The sequence below is a fragment of the Aquarana catesbeiana genome, linkage group LG12, assembly GCF_042186555.1.
Source record: "Aquarana catesbeiana isolate 2022-GZ linkage group LG12, ASM4218655v1, whole genome shotgun sequence".
Lineage (NCBI taxonomy): Eukaryota > Metazoa > Chordata > Amphibia > Anura > Ranidae > Aquarana > Aquarana catesbeiana.
The window spans coordinates 80,196,776-80,218,129 of NC_133335.1; the positions used below are offsets into that span (position 1 = coordinate 80,196,776).

The 21,354-nt window shown below is 46.1% G+C and overlaps 1 long non-coding RNA gene across 1 annotated transcript; it reads left to right on the top strand.

Moving 5' to 3' along the window:
- Positions 1–8,916: 8,916 nt before the first annotated feature.
- Positions 8,917–10,594, top strand: LOC141114444 (uncharacterized). Its single transcript, XR_012236906.1, has 3 exons — positions 8,917–9,049; positions 9,917–10,084; positions 10,219–10,594. It is a non-coding gene; the product is annotated as an uncharacterized lncRNA (long non-coding RNA).
- The last annotated feature ends 10,760 nt before the right edge of the window (positions 10,595–21,354 follow it).

The following is a 21,354-nucleotide window of genomic DNA, read 5'->3' on the forward strand; positions in this document are numbered from 1 at the left end:
CTTTGTCTTTACACTTTGTACTTACCTGATATACCTCAATAAAACGTTTGTAAACAAAAAAATTTTTATCTAAGGTAGACAATCAGCTTCTTCCTGTTCTTCACCGATAACGCTATCTCCCTTTATCTGAATTTGCTAAGCTGTCTTTCACTTCCTGAAAAGGTTGTCAGGTCCTTCTTAGACAGACAAGCCTAAACCTGCCCAGCCCCACCCCACCCCATCCCATGCCTAAACCTGCCCAGCCCCACCCAACTCCATTCCTAAACCTGCCAAGCCCCACCCCACCCCTCCTCGCCTTCTCAGATCTCCTCCTGTCTTCATAGCCTTGTTTTGGATAGCAGTTTCTCCTGGGGGGGGGGGGTTGGCATTGGAAGTATGTTATGTTTGTTAGAAACTGTAAGGCAGCCCCTTTCACACTGGTGGACCATTCAGATCCGCCTGTCAGTTTTGTTGGCGAACCTGAACGGGCGCTCCATGTTAGGCTATGGAGCGACGGATGTCAGCGGTGACATGTCCGCTGACATCCAACCCGGTCCGATCCGCTAAAAGCAGACGGGTAGCCCAACGTTCGCATCCGTCCCTGGTGGATCGGGTGAGTTCTGATGAAATGGACATGCTGTGCGCTTTCATCCGATCTCTCCATAGGAAGCAGCGGCGCTCGACAAGCCTCTCCCCGCTCACTGAGCAGAGAGGGACCTGTCATACACCGGCTCAGCGGAGATCAACCGAGAGATCTCCCGCTGAGCTGGCGGACAGAGGCAGACTCCGTGGCAGTGAAACCGCCTCGTGGGAATGAAGCCTAAGATAGATTACAATGCAACATGCTGCAGATTTTCTACAGTGTAAAACCATGTGGTTGATTCTGCATGACACTGTGATGGGCACTGTGTGGCACTGTGATGGCACTGTGTGTATGGTGTGGCACTGTGATGGCACTGTGTGCATGGTGTGGCACTGTGTGCATGATGTGGCACTGTGATGGCACTGTGTGCATGGTGTGGCACTGTGTGCATGGTGTGGCACTGTGATGGCACTGTGTACATGGTGTGGCACTGAGTGCATGGTATGGCACTGTGATGGCACTGTGTACATGGTGTGGCACTGTGTGCATGGTGTGGCACTGTGATGGCACTGTGTACATGGTATGGCACTGTGTACATGGTGTGGCATATGCCCAGCTGAGGAAGCTACATGTGAGTAATGAGTTTAAGGCTCTGTTTCCACTAGGGCGACTTGTCATTTGACTTTGGGCACATAAAGTCACATTATAAGTCCCAGCCCATTGATTTCAATGGCAAACGTTTCCATCTATACACCTTTGAAAATCAGCGACTTTGTAAAAGTGCTTGCACTACTTTGATGCAACTTTTGATGCGACTTTATTTCAGAGTGATCCAGAGCACCCTAAATCTCACAGTTATGGAGTCGTACTAGTGGAAACGTAGCCTAAGGCTAGAGTGCGACTTTGGAGTGTGACTTTGATCCAATTTTTACACTCTCTGGATCAAAGTCGCATCAAAGCATTGCAGGTACCTTTTCAAAGTCACTGATTTTCAAAGTCGCATAGATGGGAATGGGTGCCATTGAAATCAATGGGCTGTGACTTATCATTCAAATTTATGTGTCCAAAGTTGCATGACAAGTTGCACTGAGGAAACCTTAGTGTGGTTGCCTTTACTATGATCATTGTAGACTGTGAGCTGAGACCCCAGAGCACTTCCAGTCCCCCCTGTGTCCAGCTCCCTTCTCCTGTGCTAGTCTTCATTCAAAGCCCTGCACAGCTATACTGTAAATGTGCACTGCACCTCCCATCCCGTGTCCGGTGCAGACTTTTTTATTTCTTCATTTTGTCATGAATTAGGATGTACAATGAGAGAACACTGGGCGGGAACCTATGATCAGCTCCTCCCATCTTTTATACACCCATTGGCTACACAGGAACAGTGTCCCTCCCAGGAAGTGATGTCACTAGCTTTCAGTAACCACACCCACTGGCTGCTTTTACTCTCAGAAGGAAATAGAATTGAAGTCATGTGACAGCACTGGATACTGCAAAATAAAGGTACAAAACTGGTATTTTTTCATTTTGAGACATAAGGCTGAACTTAGCTCACATTAATGATTGCAGGGGAGAATTTAAGTATTAGGGTGGACTTCCACTTTAAAGTGCAGCCTTTTTTTTTTTTTTCAATTCACCCCTGTGATTTCTTATGCAATCTAAATCGGCATATGCTGAATATGAAGACGTTTTCTTTTTTCATTTGTTTATTTGTAGACACTCTACCCTCTGGAGCAAGTGAGCTTCCATCCTTAGTGTGGGCATGTGAACAAACTGTAGGTTGCCCATTGACTCCTGGGACTGATGACACATTTTCCAGGAGCCAATGGGTGACTGAAAATGACGTACCCCACCGCGTCGAGGGACAGAGGAAGTGGAGCTTTTTTGTGAACCGAAATTGGTAAAATGTTTTTTAAAAAAAACAAACAAAAACATCCAGAATATTTATGGCAATGTGATCAGCAACATTGGGGGCAAAACTTCAAATATAAGGTGGAACTTCGCTTTAACACTTGCCGGCCGGCCCATAGTAAGTATACGTCATATCTTTGATGTTAAATGTAGGTGTTATGGCAGCAGCTAGCTGCCATAACCCAGTTCCGTTATTTACTATGGGAGATTCGGCATCTGATAAAAGCGGTCTTGTGCAGTAGTGTATTTAGGTTTTGTGCTGCCCTAGGGCTGACTAAACTCGTGTACCCCTAATTTAAATATGACCCACCCCTTCCTGTCAAGGCCAAACCCCTTTCTGTTTAAGACCCACCCTAAAATTTTTGAGTGGGGACACTAGTTCTGAGTGCCTGGGGGGGGGGGGACAGTTTTCCCTTAATTTGCATGGATTTTCTCTCACTTCCTGTTTAGCTATGGGGCAGGAAGTGAAGGGAAATCTCTACAATGAGACAGGGATGGTAAAAAATAAACTGACAGGGGCTATAACCCTCCCTTATTCTATCCAAAATGAAAAGAAAAAAAGTGTTATAGCTATAGTTCTACTTTAAGCACAAATTTCTGATAATTTTATGGAGAGGACTAAGAAGATATAACCATGCCAATGGTGCAGCAGAAAACATATAGCACAGTGAGGAAGGTTTGTGGTCCAGGATGAGAGGACAGTCAAAATTAGAAGCAGGGCCCCCCCCACAGTTGCGTAATGCCGGCCGCCCGCATACTGGAAGCAGTGCAGCCACTTTATGGGGGTGCTAGACTAATTTGGCCCTCAGCACAGTCTGCCCCATAAGACTGGCTACACGAACAGTGTAGCGCAAGCCAGCGGGGGTTCTTTCCGTGCTGCCCCTCTGCAAAGTGCTGCCCTAGGCCTGGGCCTTGTTGACCTAGGCAAGGATACAATGTTGGTCCCGTGGGATCACTTTTAGAGGCGGCGGAGGAGGTTAACCCCCCCCACGCCGCTTTCGATCACCTCCAAGCTTGCCAGAGCAGTCAGTACACCCGCAAACGATCCGATGTGGCCGTTTGCTGGGCAAGGAGTCGAGTGAGGGCAAGATGGCCCCCACCCGTCTCTATGGCTTTGGAGGACCAGAGTGACGTCTGAACGTATTTATTTTTTGCTTTCACTTTTAAAGGTAAATGAGAGATCTGAGGTCTTTTTGACCCCAGATCTCTCAATAAAGAGGACCTGTCATGTCCTATTCATATTACAAGGGATGTTTACATTCCTTGTAATAGGAATAAGTGATCAAAAAATACATTTAAAAAAATAAAGGGACAGTGTAAAAATAAAAAAATGTTAGTAAATAAATACGATTTTTTTTTTAAAGCATCACGTCCCTCCGTACTCATGAGCAGAAGCGAACGCATACATAAGTCCCGCCCACATATGTAAACTGTATTGAACCATACATGTGAGGTATCACCGTGATCGTTAGAGTGAGAGCAATAATTCTAGTGCTAGACCTCCTCTAACGCTAAACAGGTAACCTGGAGATTTTTAAGTACCATACTTTGTTGCTATTCCACGAGCATGCGCAATTTAAAAGCATAAGATGTTAGGTATCTATTTACAGAGCGTAACATCATCTTTCACATTATACAAAAAATTGGGCTAACTATTTTTTGTTTTTTAAATTTTTATTTAAAAAAAAAGGGTATTTTTTTCCAAAAAATTGTGTTTGAAAGACCGCAGCGCAAATACAGTGTGACATAAAATATTGCAATGACCGCAATTTTAATCTCTAGGGTATCTGCTAAAGGGTATCTGCTAAAAAGATATATAATGTTTGGGGTTCTAAGTAATTTTCTAGCAAAAAATATTATACTATAAAATAAATATACTGGCCCGGCCGCACCTAGAGTATGCTGACCAGTTCTGGGCACCAGTCCTCAGGAAGGATGTATTGGAAATGGAGCGAGTACAAAGAAGGGCAACAAAGCTAATAAAGGGTCTGGAGGATATTAGTTATGAGGAAAGGTTGCGAGCACTGAACTTATTCTCTCTGGAGAAGAGACGCTTGAGAGGGGATATGATTTCAATTTACAAATACCATAATAGGGATAAAGAATTTTCACGAAAAGGGAGTTTAACAAGACTCGTTGCCACTCAATAAAATTAGAAGAAAAGAGGTTTAACCTTAAACTACGTAGAGGGTTCTTTACTGTAAGAGCGGCAAGGATGTGGAATTCCCTTTCACAGGTGGTGGTCTCAGCGGGGGGCATCGATAGTTTCAAGAAATTAGATATGCACCTGAACGACCGCAACATACAGGGATATACAATGTAATACTGACATATAATCACTCACATAGGATGGACTTGATGGACTTATGTCTTTTTTCGACCTCACCTACTATGTAACTTGTTTCAGAAATAACAATAAAAGGACTGCTTGCTTTTATCCACTAGGCTGGCTGATGTTCCTGGGCACACACACTCACCGGCCACTTTATTAGGTACACCTGTTCCATTGCTAATCACAAATTGCTAATCAGCCAGCAACCCAATGCATTTTGGCATCTAGACGTGATAAAGAAAACTTGCTGAAGTTTAAACCTAACCGAGCATCAGAATGGGGAAGAAAGGGGATTTAAGTGACTTTGAACGTGGCATGATTGTTGGTGCCAACCAGGCTGCTCAAAAAATTTAAAAAACTGCTGATCTACTGGGATTTTCACACACAGCCATCTCTAGGGTTTACAGAGAATGGTCCGAAAAAGAGAAAATATCCAGTGAGCGGCAGTTGCGTGGAGGAAAATGCCTTGTTGATGTCAGAAGTCAGAGGAGAATGGGCAGACTGGCTCAAGATGATAGAAAGGCAATAGTAACTCAAATAACCACTCGTTACATCCAAGGTATGCAGAATACCATCTCTGAATGCACAACACATCGAACCTTGAAGCAGATGGGCTACAGCAGCAGAAAACCACACCAGGTGCCACTCCTGTCAGCTAAGAACAGGAAACTGAGGCTACAATTCGCACAGGCTCACCAAAATTGGACAATAGAAGATTGAAAAAACTTTGCCTGGTCTGATGAGTGTCGATTTCAGCTGCTACATTCAGATGGTAGGGTCAGAATTTGGTGTAAACATGAAAGCATGAATCCATCCTGCCTTATATCAATGGTTCAGGCTGCAGGTGGTGTAATGCTGTGGGGGATATTTCTTGGCACACTTTGGGCCCCTTAGTACCAACTGAGCATCGTCTTACCTGAGGATTGTTGCTGACCATAATGCCCCATGTCACAAAGCTCAAATCATCTCACCACTGGTTTCTTGAACATGACAATGAGATCACTGTACTCCAATGGCCTCCACAGTCAACAGATCGCATCCAACAAAGAACCATTGGGATGTGGTGGAACGGGAGATTCGCATCATGGATGTGCAGCCGAAAAATCTGCAGCAACTGTGTGATGCTATCATGTCAATATGGACTAAAATCTCTGAGGAATGTTTCCAACACCTTGTTGAATCTACGTCACGAATAGGGATGAGCTTCGAGTTCGAGTCGAACATGGGCTGTTCGCAAGTTCGCCGAACAGCGAACAATTTGAATGCCACAGAACACACTTTAAAAGTCTATGGGAGAAATCAAAAGTGCTAATTTTAAAGGCTTATATGCAAGTTATTGTCATAAAAAGTGTTTGGGGACCTGGGTCCTGCCCCAGGGGACATGTATCAATGCAAAAAAAGTTTTAAAAATGGCAGTTTTTTCGGGAGCAGTGATTTTAATAATGCTTAAAGTGAAACAATAAAAGTGTAATATCCCTTTAAATTTCGTACCTGGGGGGTGTCTATAGTATGCCTGTAAAGGGGCGCATGTTTCCCGTGTTTAGAACAGTCTGACAGCAAAATGACATTTCAAAGGAAAAAAAGTCATTCAAAACTACTCGCGGCTATTATTGAATTGCCGGTCCGACAATACACATAAAAGTTCATTGATAAAAACAGCATGGGAATTCCCAACAGGGGAACCCCAAACCAAAATTAAAAAAAAAATGATGTGGGGGGTCCCCCTAAATTCCATACTAGGCCCTTCAGGTCTGGTATGGATATTAAGGGGAACCCCGGCCAAAATTTAAAAAAAAAAAATTACGTGGGGGTCCCCCTAAATTCCATACCAGGCCCTTCAGGTCTGGTATGGATATTAAGGGGAACCTCGCGCCAAAATAAAAAAAATACGGCGTGGGGTCCCACCAAAAATCCATACCAGACACTTATCCGAGCACGCAACCTGGCAGGCCGCAGGAAAAGAGGGGGGGACGAGAGAGCGCCCCCCCTCCTGAACCATACCAGGCCACATGCCCTCAACATTGGGAGGGTGCTTTGGGTTAGCCCCCCAAAGCACCTTGTCCCCATGTTGATGAGGACAAGGGCCTCATCCCCACAACCCTGGCCGGTGGTTGTGGGGGTCTGCGGGCGGGGGGCTTATCGGAATCTGGAAGCCCCCTTTAACAAGGGGTCCCCCAGATCCCGGCCCTCCCCCCTGTGTGAAATGGTAAGGGGGTACAAAAGTACCCCTACCATTTCACTAAAAAACTCAAAAATGTTAAAAATGACAAGAGACAGTTTTTGACAATTCCTTTATTTAAATGCTTCTTCTTTCTTCTATCTTCCTTCATCTTCTTCTTCTGGTTCTTCTGGTACTTCTGGTTCTTCCTCCGGTGTTCTCGTCCAGCATCTCCTCCGCGGTGTCTTTATCCCTTCTTCTCCTCGGGCCGCTCCGCATTCATGGCATGGAGGGAGGCTCCCGCTCTTCTCTTCATCTTCTTCTCTTCATCTTCTTCTCTTCATCTTCTTTTCAGGCCGATCCGCATCCATGCATGGAGGGAGGCTCCGCTCTTCTCTTCATCTTCTTCTCTTCATCTTCTTGTCTTCATTTTCTTTTCGGGCCGCTCCGCATCCATGCATGGAGGGAGGCTCCCGCTGTGTGACGCTTCTCCTCTTCTGACGGTTCTTAAATAACATGGGGCGGGGTCACTGGGTGACCCTGCTCCCCTCTGAAGCACGAGGACATGACGGGACTTCCCTGTGGCATTCCCTGTGACACCACAGGGAAGTCCTGTCAAGTCACCGTGCATCAGAGGGGGGTGGGGTCACCGGGTGGCCCCGCCACTCCGTTGTTTAAGAACCGTCAGAAGAGGAGAAGCGTCACACAGTGGGAGCCTCCGTCCATGCCATGGATGCGGAGCGGCCCGAAAATAAGATGAAGAGAAGAAGATGAAGAGAAGAAGATGAAGAGAAGAGCGCAGCCTCCCTCCATGCACGGTTCAGGAGGGGGGGGCGCTCTCTCATCCCCCATCTTTTCCTGCGGCCTGCCAGGTTGCGTGCTCAGATAAGGGTCTGGTATGGATTTTTGGGGGGACACCACGCCGTTTTTTTTTTTTTAATTTTGGCGCGGGGTTCCCCTTAATATCCATACCAGACCTGAAGGGCCTGGTATGGAATTTAGGGGGACCCCCACGTCATTTTTTTTTTTTTTTAAATTTTGGCCGGGGTTTCCCTTAATATCCATACCAGACCTGAAGGGCCTGGTATGGAATTTAGGGGGACCCCCCACGTCATTTTTTTTTTTTTTGGTTCGGGGTTCCCCTGTGGGGAATTCCCATGCCGTTTTTATCAATGAACTTCTATGTGTATTGTCGGACTGGCAATTCATTAACAGCCGCGAGTAGTTTTAAATGACTTTTTTTCCTTTGAAATATCATTTTGCTGTCAGACTGTTCTAAACACGAGAAACGTGCGACCCTTTACAGGCATACTATAGACACCCCCCCAGGTACGAAATTTAAAGGGATATTACACTTTTAATGTTTCACTTTAAGCATTATTAAAATCACTGCTCCCGAAAAAACAGACGTTTTTAAAACTTTTTTTGCATTGATCCATGTCCCCTGGGGCAGGACCCAGGTCCCCAAACACTTTCTATGACAATAACTTGCATATAAGCCTTTAAAATTAGCACTTTTGATTATTCATGTTCGTGTCCCATAGACTTTAACGGTGTTCGCGTGTTCGAACAAATTTTTTGCCTGTTCGCATGTTCTGGTGTGAACCGAACAGGGGGGTGTTCAGCTCATCCCTAGTCACGAAGAATTAAGGCAGTTCTGAAGGTAAAAGGGGGTCCAACCCGATACTAGCAAGGTGTACCTAATAAAGTGGCTGGTGAGTGTATGTGTATATATATATGATTTACAGAGTAATTACAGGAAACCTTCCCCTCTGAGTGAGCTATGTACATTTCAGGGCTTTGAGATAACTTGGTCAAACATTCCTATTGTTTGTTCCTTAGAGAAATAAAAGGTGTGTTCCTTCTGCTATATTATGTGGATACTGATTCTGAATGGGAGTGACTAATGATTTTAGATTAGCTTAGGCCTCTTGAGACAGGCTGCTTTGTCATTTTTGGGATTAACCCTTTGTGAGAAACTCACTAGCTGTGGTCCCAACTTCGGTATGCAATGCATCCAAGAGCCAGATTGCATTGATTTTGTACTAAATTACAGCAGCTGCAGTTTGCCAAGGCTTGCAAAGGAAAGGTACGTGTTCAGAATATGACATTACAATCTGGCTTAAAGTGGTTGTAAAGCCTCTTGGTTATATTGCTCCAGTCACCTCTGTTAGATAATGTTATGTGCCCACTGTATGTGCTGTATTAAAAAAAAAAGTTGATTTCTACCTGATTTCAGAGCTCCTCCTGGCACTCATGTGACCGGCCAACTCTCTAGTCTCCCAGTCTGACAGCTACAGTGGGAGTGGCCGAGAACCTTGCTCTGACGCCAGCTGGGAGGAGGAGAGAGGAGGGCGTTCAGGTGAGCGCCTAGTGGCACTCTGAAATCAGGTAGAAATTGGCATTTTTTTAATATAGCACATACAGTGAGCACTTAACATTATCTAACAGAGGCGACTGGAGCAAAATAACCAAGCTATGATAGCAGCAGGAATGGAAGGAGCGGCCCAGACAAGAGCTGATAGGCAGGGAAAGGAGGGGGGAGAGGAGGACAGAGGAGAACTGTTGATGACAGAGACACGTAAACTGACCATGGTGTCCAGCAGTCATTATAAACCGTGGTCTGTTAAGGGGGGAGGGCAGAAATAGGCAGGATCAGCCAGGCATTTCAGGTGCTACAAAGGGCCAAATAACACAGCACAAGCATCATGCTGTTATTCATGCTTAAAGGGAACAGGATCAATTTTTTTTTTTTTTTTTTAGGGTAACAAACACTTTAAGTTTGATTTTTATACTGCATATTTGTAGTGTTCTATTTTGACCAAATAATTTGATCCCCCCAAAGTTGGATTTCTCTTTAATCTATCGGTGTGCTTTGGGGATGAGATACAGATTGTATTGAACTGTTTTTCTGAATTTAGAGAACATCTATATATTTTTTTTTCTTTACACATAGATCCTACTCTGCAGCCGCCGCTATGATCAACAGCTCTCTATTTATACCAAACTTGACATCATGGAGGGCATTGTCTTACAGAACAATTTTGACAATTGCAGCACTGCTGGAGTGACTTGAAGAGGAGGAATTCTGATTTCCGCCAAAGAGTCCTCAGGAGAATTGCTTGTAAGTCAGTCTGATAGTTGGGGTATCTGTTTGGGGGTGGGGGAAAACTTTGAAGTGTATTCTGAATCTTTTATTTGTAAAATGTTTTTTTGCACTTATTGTTAATGTTTTAATTTTATGCCCCTTATTTCTAGCTCGACACACCCCATAATCCACTTATTCAGGTAGCGGTGGAGGAGAGCTGATGAAGGAGGCTTGGCCGTGCCTTCGAAACTCGTTCTGAGTGGCCAGACACAGTGTTAGACGGCTCCCCACACTGACAGCTCCGGAACACCCCCACACAGAGTTACACAGCCGTCGTTCCCCTGGTCCCTCAAGGCTTCAGCTTCCCGCTGACATGCGGTGCTTGTGGACTCTTTCATGGGGACACCCTGACGGCTCTTCTGTGATGCTGGATCTGGAAAGCACCTACACTCACTAGCACTATGTAAGTGCACCTTATACTGTCAACAATTTGTATTTTAATCAAATAAAATAATTTTGCACTAGGATTTGCCTGGTGCTTCTCTTCCTTTTTTGCATTCCTTTTCCTATAGTGATCGGGTCCCCCAGCCCACGCCTGAAGCAGCCTCGCTCCCTTTTGTAGCATTTGTTTCAGAGGGTGCACCCCCTAGATCTCTATGTTCAACTCGTTTATTTCAGGATGATAGATGGATTTTTTTTTTTACCTAAACTTTTGTTTTTCATTCATTATATTTTTTTCAATTTATTTTTATTGTTGCTATTGATGAACCAGAATACTTATGCATGTCTTCCCACTATTTTTCATAATCAGGCATCTCAGCGCTGAGCATTACACCAGTGCTTTACGTGTACTTTATGTGTGTGTGTGTTGGAGAGACAACAACTTTCAGCTTAGCCTATTGACTGCAGTTCACAATCAGGACACTAGATGTCGCTAATGCTCAGTGATATGCTATGCTATACATTTTTTTTTATGATGTGTTGTATTTCCTGTACATAAGACTGTACTCGTTGGTTTCTTTTTCCTGTCTGTGTACTTTTTACCATGTGAGGTGACATCTTTGTGTGGTTATGTTCCAATAAAGAAACCAGTTCCTGTTACTCCACAACGTTTGATCTGAATTGACTCCACCGCACCCAGCAATCATACTCTGCAACAGGTTATGGGCCCAGTGTCCGGATAAAGTCTTATGACCAGGTGCGGCCCAGGCAGAACAAAGCCTCGAACAGGAGACAGTGTGGCTGATGCGGAGATCGACATAAGGAAGTTTTCCAGTGACATCTCCTATAGACAGGTAAGACTGTTTATATATAAAGGAGGGAAAAAATGGCCGGAAACTCAGAGCTTAAACTCTCAGTGGCCAAGCTGAACAATGACAATTATCAGCTATGGAAGTTCAAAGTGGAAATGCTATTATCCAGAGACAACTTGTGGGAGGTTACCACCACAGAGAGGCCACAGGATAATAATCAGGACTGGGACAAGAAAATCAGACAGGCACGGCCCACCATAAGCTTACTAGTGGAGGATGATCAGCTCATTCATATACGCCATGAGGACACAGCGAAAGGCATGTGGGACATACTGAAAAGACTGCATAAAAGATCCAGTTTAAACAAAATGAGACTTGGCAGAGAACAGGACATGCAGGAGCATATAAATGCAATGCTGGAAGTGATCAATCGGGGAGAATCTCAGACTTGGCAGAGAACAGGACATGCAGGAGCATATAAATGCAATGCTGGAAGTGATCAATCGGGGAGAATATAACAGACAGTCACACTGCAGCCATGTTGTTATTCAGTTTGCCCGATACATATACTGCACTAATCAATGCACTGGAGACACGACCTGAGACAGATCTGACGCTAGCATTTGTAAAAACCAGGTTCATAGATGAGTATCAGAGAAGAAAGGAATTAGTGCATGACTCCACAGAAACCGACACCAGAACCGCTCTTAAAGTTACAGACGCAAAGTTACACAGGAAAGAGACCAGAGTGTGTTTCAGATGCCACAAACAGGGACACATAAAGAAAGACTGTACTATATGGAAAGCAGAGCAAATGAGACAGCGTCCCTCTTATGCTAAACAAAAGGTCAAAACCACAATCAATGATCCATGGGAAGGAAACTGGAATGCCACATTTAAAACAACAGGCAACAATAAATGCCAAGGCTGGTGCATCGATTCGGGGGCAACCAGTCACATGACGAGTGATAAAAGTTTCTTCACAGAACTTGATCTGAACAACAAAGAAACTATTTATCTCGCAGATGGAAGCAAAATACATGCAGAAGGATATGGGCATGGAACCCTCGTATGCCCGCATGATGCGGGAAACAATCTAGCCATACCAGTGAAAGATGTGCTTTATGTTCCTAATTCAGAAGGAGGACTCTTATCTGTGAAGCGTCTAATGGCCAGAGGACTCACTGTAAAATTCCAAGGTGACAAGTGTTCTATTCTAAACAGCAAACAGACAATAGCAAGTGCCAAGGTGGATGATCATCTATATCACCTTGACACAGTGAAGGAAAAGGTGAGACTATGTACACACAAGCACAATGACTGTATACATATATGGCACAGACGTCTAGGTCACAGACACCCAGAATGCATACAGGAACTACAGAGGAGAAATCTGACAAGGGATCTAACAGTATCCCTTTTCCAGTTACTGTTAAGTGTTAATGTTGCATTAAATCCAAAGCTACAAGAGCAACATTTCCCAAAGTCAGTCAGAAGAGAGCTTCAAGGCCACTTGACTTAGTTCACTGTCTGTTACACTGTCATCTACTGAAGGAGAATATGTTGCTGCAGCGCAGGCAAGCCAAGAAGTTATATGGCTGAGACAGCTATTAACAGACTTGGGTCAACCACAGTTGGGACCAACAGAAATCTATGAGGACAATCAAGGATGCCTTGTACTTGCGCACATGGAAGGAGTTAATGCAAGAACCAAGCACATTGATGTGAAGTTCCACTTTCTTAAGGATCTTCAAGAGCAAGGTTTTCTTGAGTTACTTTATTGCCCAACCGAGGATATGACAGCAGATATCCTTACAAAGCCCCTGACCGCTGAAAGACATTCAAGGCTTACAAAGAAGATGGGTTTAACAGACTAAGCCTTAGCTGTTGAGAAGTGGTGTTGGAGATACAACTGTCAGGTCACCTTGAGGCTAGGTGACAGATGCACTTTGTAGGAGTCAGAAGTGCACCGCTAGGTAGTGGACCCTAGGACTGACTGCTGCGGATTGAACCCTGGGAGGTTCAGGAAGCAGGTCTACTGGATCACTGACACAGATCCCCCTGGGAGCTAGAGCATAGATTCCCCAGGGCGTGGAGTCTAAGAGCCAGCAGGTGTTCACCAGAGCCTTTAGTGGTAAGGATGGACTGCGCTGCAGTCTGGCTCCAGGTCGCGGCCCCCAGGGTCTCACAGCTCACGCTCACAGTAGACTACAGGAGAAGAAGAAGGAGGCAGCAGGCTGGAACAACAAGGAAAGTAAGGGACAAGCCAAGGTTGGGGCCACAAGCAGACAAGGACAACAGAGTTCACGCCAAGGTTCAGGGTCACAGGCAAACAGGGATGGTCGGGGACACGCCAAAGGTCAGGGTCAAGAGCAGACAGGAATAGTTAAGAACAGGCCAAAGTCGGTGACTGAAATCAGATGTAGGAAACACAGCAAGTACATATGAAAGCTAACACACAATGGTTGATCAGCACTGCTGGCTTGCAGTGCACAGGTTAATATAGGGTTCCCTAATAGGGCCTGGGGTGGGGCCATGCTTAGAGGAGAGGTTACAAAAGCAGTCAGGTGAGGGTCAGCTGGTCTCTAGAGATGAACACATGGAGACAGGTAAGCTGACCAACAAACTCTATTGCACAACCATGACAGTACCCCCCCTCTTATGAGGCCTCCCCCTCGCCCGCCTGTGCCCAGGCTTAACGGGAAACTCAAGATGGAACCTCCTCAATAGATGAGGAGCAAAGACCTCAGATGCAGTGATCCAAGACCTCTCCTCAGGACCAAACCCTTTCCAATGTACGAGGTACTGAAGAATGCCTTTACGGAGCCGGGAATCCAAAACTTGACTAACCTCGTACTTTAGATTATCCTCAGAGACCTGGACCGAGGTAGGGAGAGGACGAAAGGACTTATTGAGGACTAAAGGCTTTTTAAAAATGGGTAAGGGCACAAGAAGACCATCAGAAGTCTGAGCAGGGTCCCCCAGACCCTTAAAGATGAGCTGGAAATCCAACACCGGACCATCAGACTGGGTAGAGGTCAGTGGATCCCTGAGGTCAGGTTGGTTAGAAGGTGACGTTTCACAAGAGTTAAGCTGGATAGCTGAAACACAAACAGAATGCAGAGAGCCCTGAACAAAAGATTGAAAACCCCACCTGGCCGAATGAGGCAGTCTATCCAAAGGATGGATTGAGCCTCTTAAACAGGTTTGAACAGACGTAGTAGCAGTAGGGTAAGGCCAGGTTACAGAAGGTCCTGAACAAGAAGCAGGAAGCTCACTGGGCATAGGCTGGACTGGTGCAGAGGCCGACTGAACAGCATCGCCAGGTGCAGCGACTACCAGAATTGCATCGCAGAGCGTATCGACTGTGGAACTGGTGGACAAGTCAGCCTGAGTGTGTGTCCAAGGGGGTCCCGGGACAAGCAAAGGGAAATGGCCATGCAAACTGGAGTGACTGATCGGCTCAGGTTCACAGGTAGGCTCCTCATCCAGAGTGCCACAAGACCCAGGGAGTGCCTCAGCCTGACTATTGCAGGAGACATTCCAGAAGTTGCTATATGCAATGGAAAGAGCAGAAGATACTGGGATGGTGGCAACAGGAGGTTTCTCTTTTGGGGTAACCTTGAGTAGGCAGGAGGAGGAACAGGAGGAACCCCAAGTCAAGATCTGTCCAGCAGTCCAGTCAACATGTGGAGAATGGAGCCGTAACCAGGAAGACCTAATATGATAGGAGATGAAGCCTTAGGTAAGACAAGGAAGGATATCCACTCCTGGTGGAGTGTCCCTACCGACAGCTTAACAGGGAGGGTCTGGAAGCGGATAGGGCCCCCTGGGAGAACAGTGCCAATCGCCAAGACCACCAATGGCGTTGTAAGGGGCAAAAGGGTAAGTCTCATGGAAGACACAGTTCCCCAGTCCATGAAATTGCCAGCGGCTCCGGAATCCAGATATGCCGAGACCGAACGAGGGGAAGCGCCAACATGAAGGAACACAGAAGGGAGAAGACGAGAAGGTGAAGGTGATATTTCAGGGTCCAATACCCCACCTTCCAGATGTATTAGCCCTAAGCGTTTTTCCGGATGAAGAGAACAAGTATCACGAAAATGACCTTTGACGCCACAGTAGAGGCACAGGCCCAAAGTTCTGCGCCTAGTGCGTTCTTCGGGAGATAACTTGGTCTGGCCCAGCTGCATAGGTTCCTCAGCAGACAGGAGGTGCTCCTCGGAATGAAGAGAAGGGACATGGAGCTCAGGCTGATTAAAGAACGAGGAGTGCTGGCGTCTTTTTTCCAGGGCCCTCTCCTGAAAGCGAATATCAATCTGGTTACACAAGGTTATGACACCATCCAGATCAGCAGGGAGAGATCTTCCTGCTAATTCATCCTTCACTCTATCAGAGAGGCCATGTAAAAAGGTTGCAACTAGGGCCTCATTGTTCCAACTCAGCTCAGCAGTCAAAGTACGAAAATGAAGAGCATACTGTCCCACAGAAGCGGACTCTCGACGGAGACGTAAAAGGGCGCTGGCCGCTGAGGAGACACGACCCGGTTCCTCGAAGATATTCCCAAAAAGTTTTTAAAAATCAGACAGGCTAGAAACCACTGGATCATTTCGTTCCCACAGAGGGGCAGCCCAGGCTAACGCCTCGCTGGACAGGTGGGATATAATATAGACTACCTTTGCCCGATCGGACAGGAAGTTTTGGGGCAGAAGCTCAAAGTGAATTGTGCACTGGCTAAGGAACCCCCTGCAGGCCTTGGAGTCCCCAGAGAAACAGGCCGGAGCTGGCAGATGTAATGAATGTGTGGCTGCGACTGGTGCGATAGGTGCAGCAGCAGATAGCGGTTGAGGTTATTGAACCGGGGGTCCTAATGAGGCCTGAACCTGTTCAAAACGGGATGCCAAATCCTGAAGGAATCGCATCACTTGGGTCTGATGCGATTCCTGGGTCTCAAGTCTGCAAACTAAGCCCTGCAACGGATCATCTGCGGGTAGCGGCACATCAGCCGGGTCCATGGCTGATCAAACTGTCAGGTCACCTTGCGGCTAGGTGACAGATGCACTTTGTAGGAGTCAGAAGTGCACCGCTAGGTAGTGGACCCTAGGACTGACTGCTGCGGATTGAACTCTGGGAGGTTCAGTGGATCACTGACACAGATCCCACTGGGAGCTAGAGCATAGATTCCCCAGGGCGCGGAGTCTAAGAGCCAGCAGGTGTTCACCAGATCCTTTAGTGGTAAGGATGGACTGCGCTGCAGTCTGGCTCCAGGTCGTGGCCCCCAGGGTCTCCCAGCTCACGCTCACGGTAGACTACAGGAGAAGAGGAAGGAGGCAGCAGGCTGGAACAACAAGGAAAGTAAGGGACAAGCCAAGGTCGGGGCCACAAGCAGACAAGGACAACAGAGTTCACGCCAAGGTTCAGGGTCACAGGCAAACAGGGATGGTCGGGGACACGCCAAAGATCAGGGTCACGAGCAGGCAGGAATAGTTAAGAACAGGCCAAAGTCAGTAACTGGAATCAGACGTAGGAAACACAGCAAGAACATACGAAAGCTAACACATAATGGTTGATCAGCACTGCTGGCTTGCAGTGCACAGGTTAATATAGGGTTCCCTGATAGGGCCTGGGGTGGGGCCATGCTTAGAGGAGAGGTTACAAAAGCAGTCAGGTGAGGGTCAGCTGGTCTCTAGAGATGAACACATGGAGACAGGTAAGCTGACCAACAAACTCTATTGCATAACCATGACAACAACTTTCAGCTTAGCCTATTGACTGCAGTTCACAATGAGGACATTAGATGTCGCTAATGCTCAGTGATATGCTATGCTATACATTTTTTTTATGATGTGTTGTATTTCCTGTACATAAGACTGTACTCGTTGGTTTCTTTTTCCTGTCTGTTCTTCTTACCATGTGAGGTCACATCTTTGCTAGTGTGGGTATGTTCCAATAAAGAAACCGGTTCCTGTTACTCCACAACGTCTGATCCGAATTGACTCCGCCGCACCCAGCAATCATACTCTGCAACAGTGTGTGTGTTTTTTCTAATAAGGAGAGATGTGATACCTGTATCCTCCTCTTTCTCAGAAGTGGAAGAGGAGGCTCAAGATGACTCTGAGGAGCCTGGCCAAGATGGAGACCCACAGCCACAGAACCAACATAAGAACAATTGTGCTATCCTGTCACCCATATGATAGAGCAGAGACAAGAGGACACTTCTGCTGCGCACATATATGCAAAATGATGGTAGTTGTTTTTATGGGGTTTTTTTGTAGCTCATACACATGCATGTAGAGGAGGAAGTGATGGAGGCATCCTCACCTCATAAGACATGCAAGTACAATTGTGCTATCCATGTCATACATACAGTATAATAGAGCAGAGACAGGAGGACACTTCTGCTCTGTACATATACAGTATCTCACAAAAGCGAGTGCACCCCTTACATTTTTGTAAATATTTTATTAAATCTTTTCATGTGACAACACTGAAGAAATTACACTTTGCTACAATGTGAAGTAGTGAGTCAGCTTGTATAACAGTATAAATTTGCTGTCCCCTCAAAATAACTCAACACAGCCATTAATGTCTAAACCGCTGGCAACAAAAGTGAGTACACCCCTAAGTGAGGCCCATTTAGCCATTTTCCCTCCCTGGTGTCATGTGACTCAGAGTTACAAGGTCTCTTAAAGTTGGTGTTATCGTTCTCAATCTCTCATACTGGTCACTGGAAGTTCAACATGAACTTTCTGAGGATCTGAAAAAAAATTGCTGTTCTACATATAGCCTAGGCTATAAGAAGGTTGCCAAGACCCTGAAACTGAGCTGCAGCACAGTGGCCAAAACCATACAGTGGTTTAGAAGGTCAGGTTTCATTCAGAATAGGCCTTACCTTGGTCGACCAAAGAAGTTGCATGCACGTGCTCAGCATAATATCCAGAGGTTGTCTTTGGGAAATAGAGGTATGAGTGCTGCCAGCATAGGTGCAGAGGTTAAAGGGGTGGGGGGGGGGGTCAGCCTGTCAGTGCTCACACCATACACCGCACACTGCATCAAATTGGTCTGAGTGGCTGTCATCCCAGAAGGAAGCCTCTTCTAAAGATGATGTACAAGAAAGCCCGCAAACAGTTGCTGAAGACAAGCAGACTAAGGGCATGGATTATTGGAACCATGTCCTGTGGTCTGATGAGACCAAGATAAACTTATTTTGTTCAGATGATGTCAAGCGTGTGGTGGCAACCAGGTGAGGAATACAAAGAAAAGTGTGTCTTGCCTACAGTCAAGCACGGTGATGGGAGTGCCATGGTCTGGGGCTTCATATGAGTGCTGCCGACACTGGGGAGCTACAGTTCATTGAGGCAACCATGAATGCCAACATGTACTGTAACATACTGAAGCAGAGCATGATCCCCTCCCTTCGGCGACTGGGCTGCAGGGCAGTATTCCAACATGATAACAACTCCAAACACACCTCCAAGATGACCACTGCCTTGCTAAAGAAGCTGAGGGTAAAGGTAATGGACTGGCCAAGCATGTCCCCAGACCTAAACCCTATTGAGCATCTGCGGGGCATCTTCAAACGGAAGGTGGAGGAGTGCAAGGTCTCTTGTGAAGGAATGTGATGTAGATAATAATAATATGAAAATGTCTTTTCTTATGTGCATAAATATTTTTCTCCTTACTCATTATATAAGTATACAGGTTTGCTCTGTTCCTATATTTTCTCAAGATGGCAGGTACCCCCTACATCCCACATATCAGAAGAACGCTGAACTGAAGATAAAATCAAGGACAGCCAAACCTCGTTATGAAGATTCTCCATCTTCTTTTCTATCTTAACCAATGAGATGTACCTATTAGACTAACATAGCAATGACGTATTTTTGTGTATAAAACATTAGCACCGCCTTGAATAAATCAGAAGTGTAAAAAGTAACGGTGCTGAGCGTGTCTCAGAGTGTTTACTTTTATATGCATGCATAGCCACACTTTCCAATTAGAGACAGCAGCAGATAACCTTGGGCTCGATTGGAGCTCTTAATCATATCCTTAACAGCTGGTGCCGAAACCCGGGAGCTTCAGGCTACAGTCGAAGCCACACCGCGATAACGATTCGATCGTTAACTAATAAGAGGGGGTCTTTGCGCAGCCCTAACAGTACGGTAAGTTTTTTATATTCTTACCACTGTACGACTTTCTTATCTTTTGGTTGACCACTGGATTCTGTCGGTATGCTGAGACTGTCTTAGAGGCAGGAATCATTACCTCGCCTGAGGCTGTTTTAACAAACCTGCCGATGGGTTTCTGCTGACTGTATTTTTTTGTTCACTGTCTGCCATTCTTTTAGACTGCTAAGTTTCGTAGCCCAAAGTGCTACATGTGTGTATGTGTGTTCTCATCCCCAGACGAGCTGTTGGCCTCTGGGATGAGGTGTTTCCTTGTAGCAGACGGTTATAGACGGGCTCGAGGTTTGCAGGACCCCCGAGGGTACTCAGCTGCTGGCTTTGCAGTCTGAGAGTGTTATAGATGTCTCACCCCCAGACGAGCTGTTGGCCTCTGGGGGTAGGTGTAACAACGTCTATAAACTGGGTTAAAAGGGGAGTTGTCTGCCCCTGTGGTTTATCTTAGCCTGCTGAAATTTTGCAGTTCGAAGAGTGGCAGGTGTAATGTCCTTTCCTGAGTGTATTTGTGGTTTACTGTTTGCTATACACGAGAGGGGTTGGGGACTGGTGAAGGTCGGAGGGGGGCTGCCCGGGGGATCTGTTGGGTCGCGGGCCGTTGCTCCCTACTACCCCTGACGTGTTTGTTCTTGTTCTGAGATTAACGGTACATTACAGGGTTATAGCAGACAGTAGCAGCTAGGAGTGCAGTCTTATGTGTCCCCACCCAAGGAATTTGTTGATAAGGAGCAGTGAGAAAGAATATTAACCCATTAGTTGTACGTATTCTCTCAAGCCGTTAGCCGAGAAACAGAGAGAGAAAGGAATGTGATATTGTGAAGAATGTGATATTGTGAAGAGGAGAGAAGATGTTGAAATAGTTAAAGTTGAACGAAGTGGCAAAAGTTATGTTGCTAAAAAAACAGGGAGAAAAATCCTGTGTGATAAAGAAAATTGGATAAAGGAAGTTAAGAAAGCTGGCAATTGTATTATGTATGTGTATCACAGAGTTGATGATATGTGAACCACCATGCTATGTTGGAACTTGAAACAAAAGGAGGGAAGGGACAGCACTGCCCTCCACCTAACAACCACTCCCTTCTCACCACCCCAGCCCAAGCACAACCCACTGTGACAACTCCGCCCGGTGGCCATCTTAGTGCACCCATGCCTTCACTTTCTACCCAGCCCAGTGTACTTCCTGCCGGCGGCCATCTTGGTACACCCAGTAGGCTCAAACACAGCCTTTACCCAGTCCTCCTTGTTTTAAACCAGGATGCTTCATACCACACACCTGTCTTCCCCAATACGGAAGCATCACATTCCCAGGCCGGATATGTTAATGATGAAGAAGCATCTGAGTGGGAAGACCAACAACAGGCAGCAAGGCCACCCGCTGCTTTAACCCCCAATCCGGCTCTGGACTCACATTTCCGAGAGCATCTCAAACAGATGCTGGCAACCGTAAGGAGTAGTGCCCCTTCCCAGCCCCCGCCCCAACAACAGTCTCGGTTACCAGAAGGGGCATCAGTGATGTATGTAGCTTTTACTCCATCACAAGCAGCGGCCTTAGTGACAAGTCTGCCTGACCCAGAAAAGCAGCCAATTCCCTTCTACCACAGGATAGTACAGATACAAGAAACTTACTCAGCTGCCTGGAGAGACTTGATCAGCCTATGCCAAATCAAAGCAGGACATGTCTTTTGTCCAGTCATGCAGACGGCCTTCAATGATGCCTGCCTGACAAGTGCCACTTCTTACACCTCAGGCGTGGAGTTCTGTGCACAACTCCACGACTGGGCAAAGGAGAGATTGACGGATCAGACCACCACAATCCAAGATATTACTCAAGATAAAGGGGAGTCTGTGAAGAAGTATCATGCTAGACTCATAA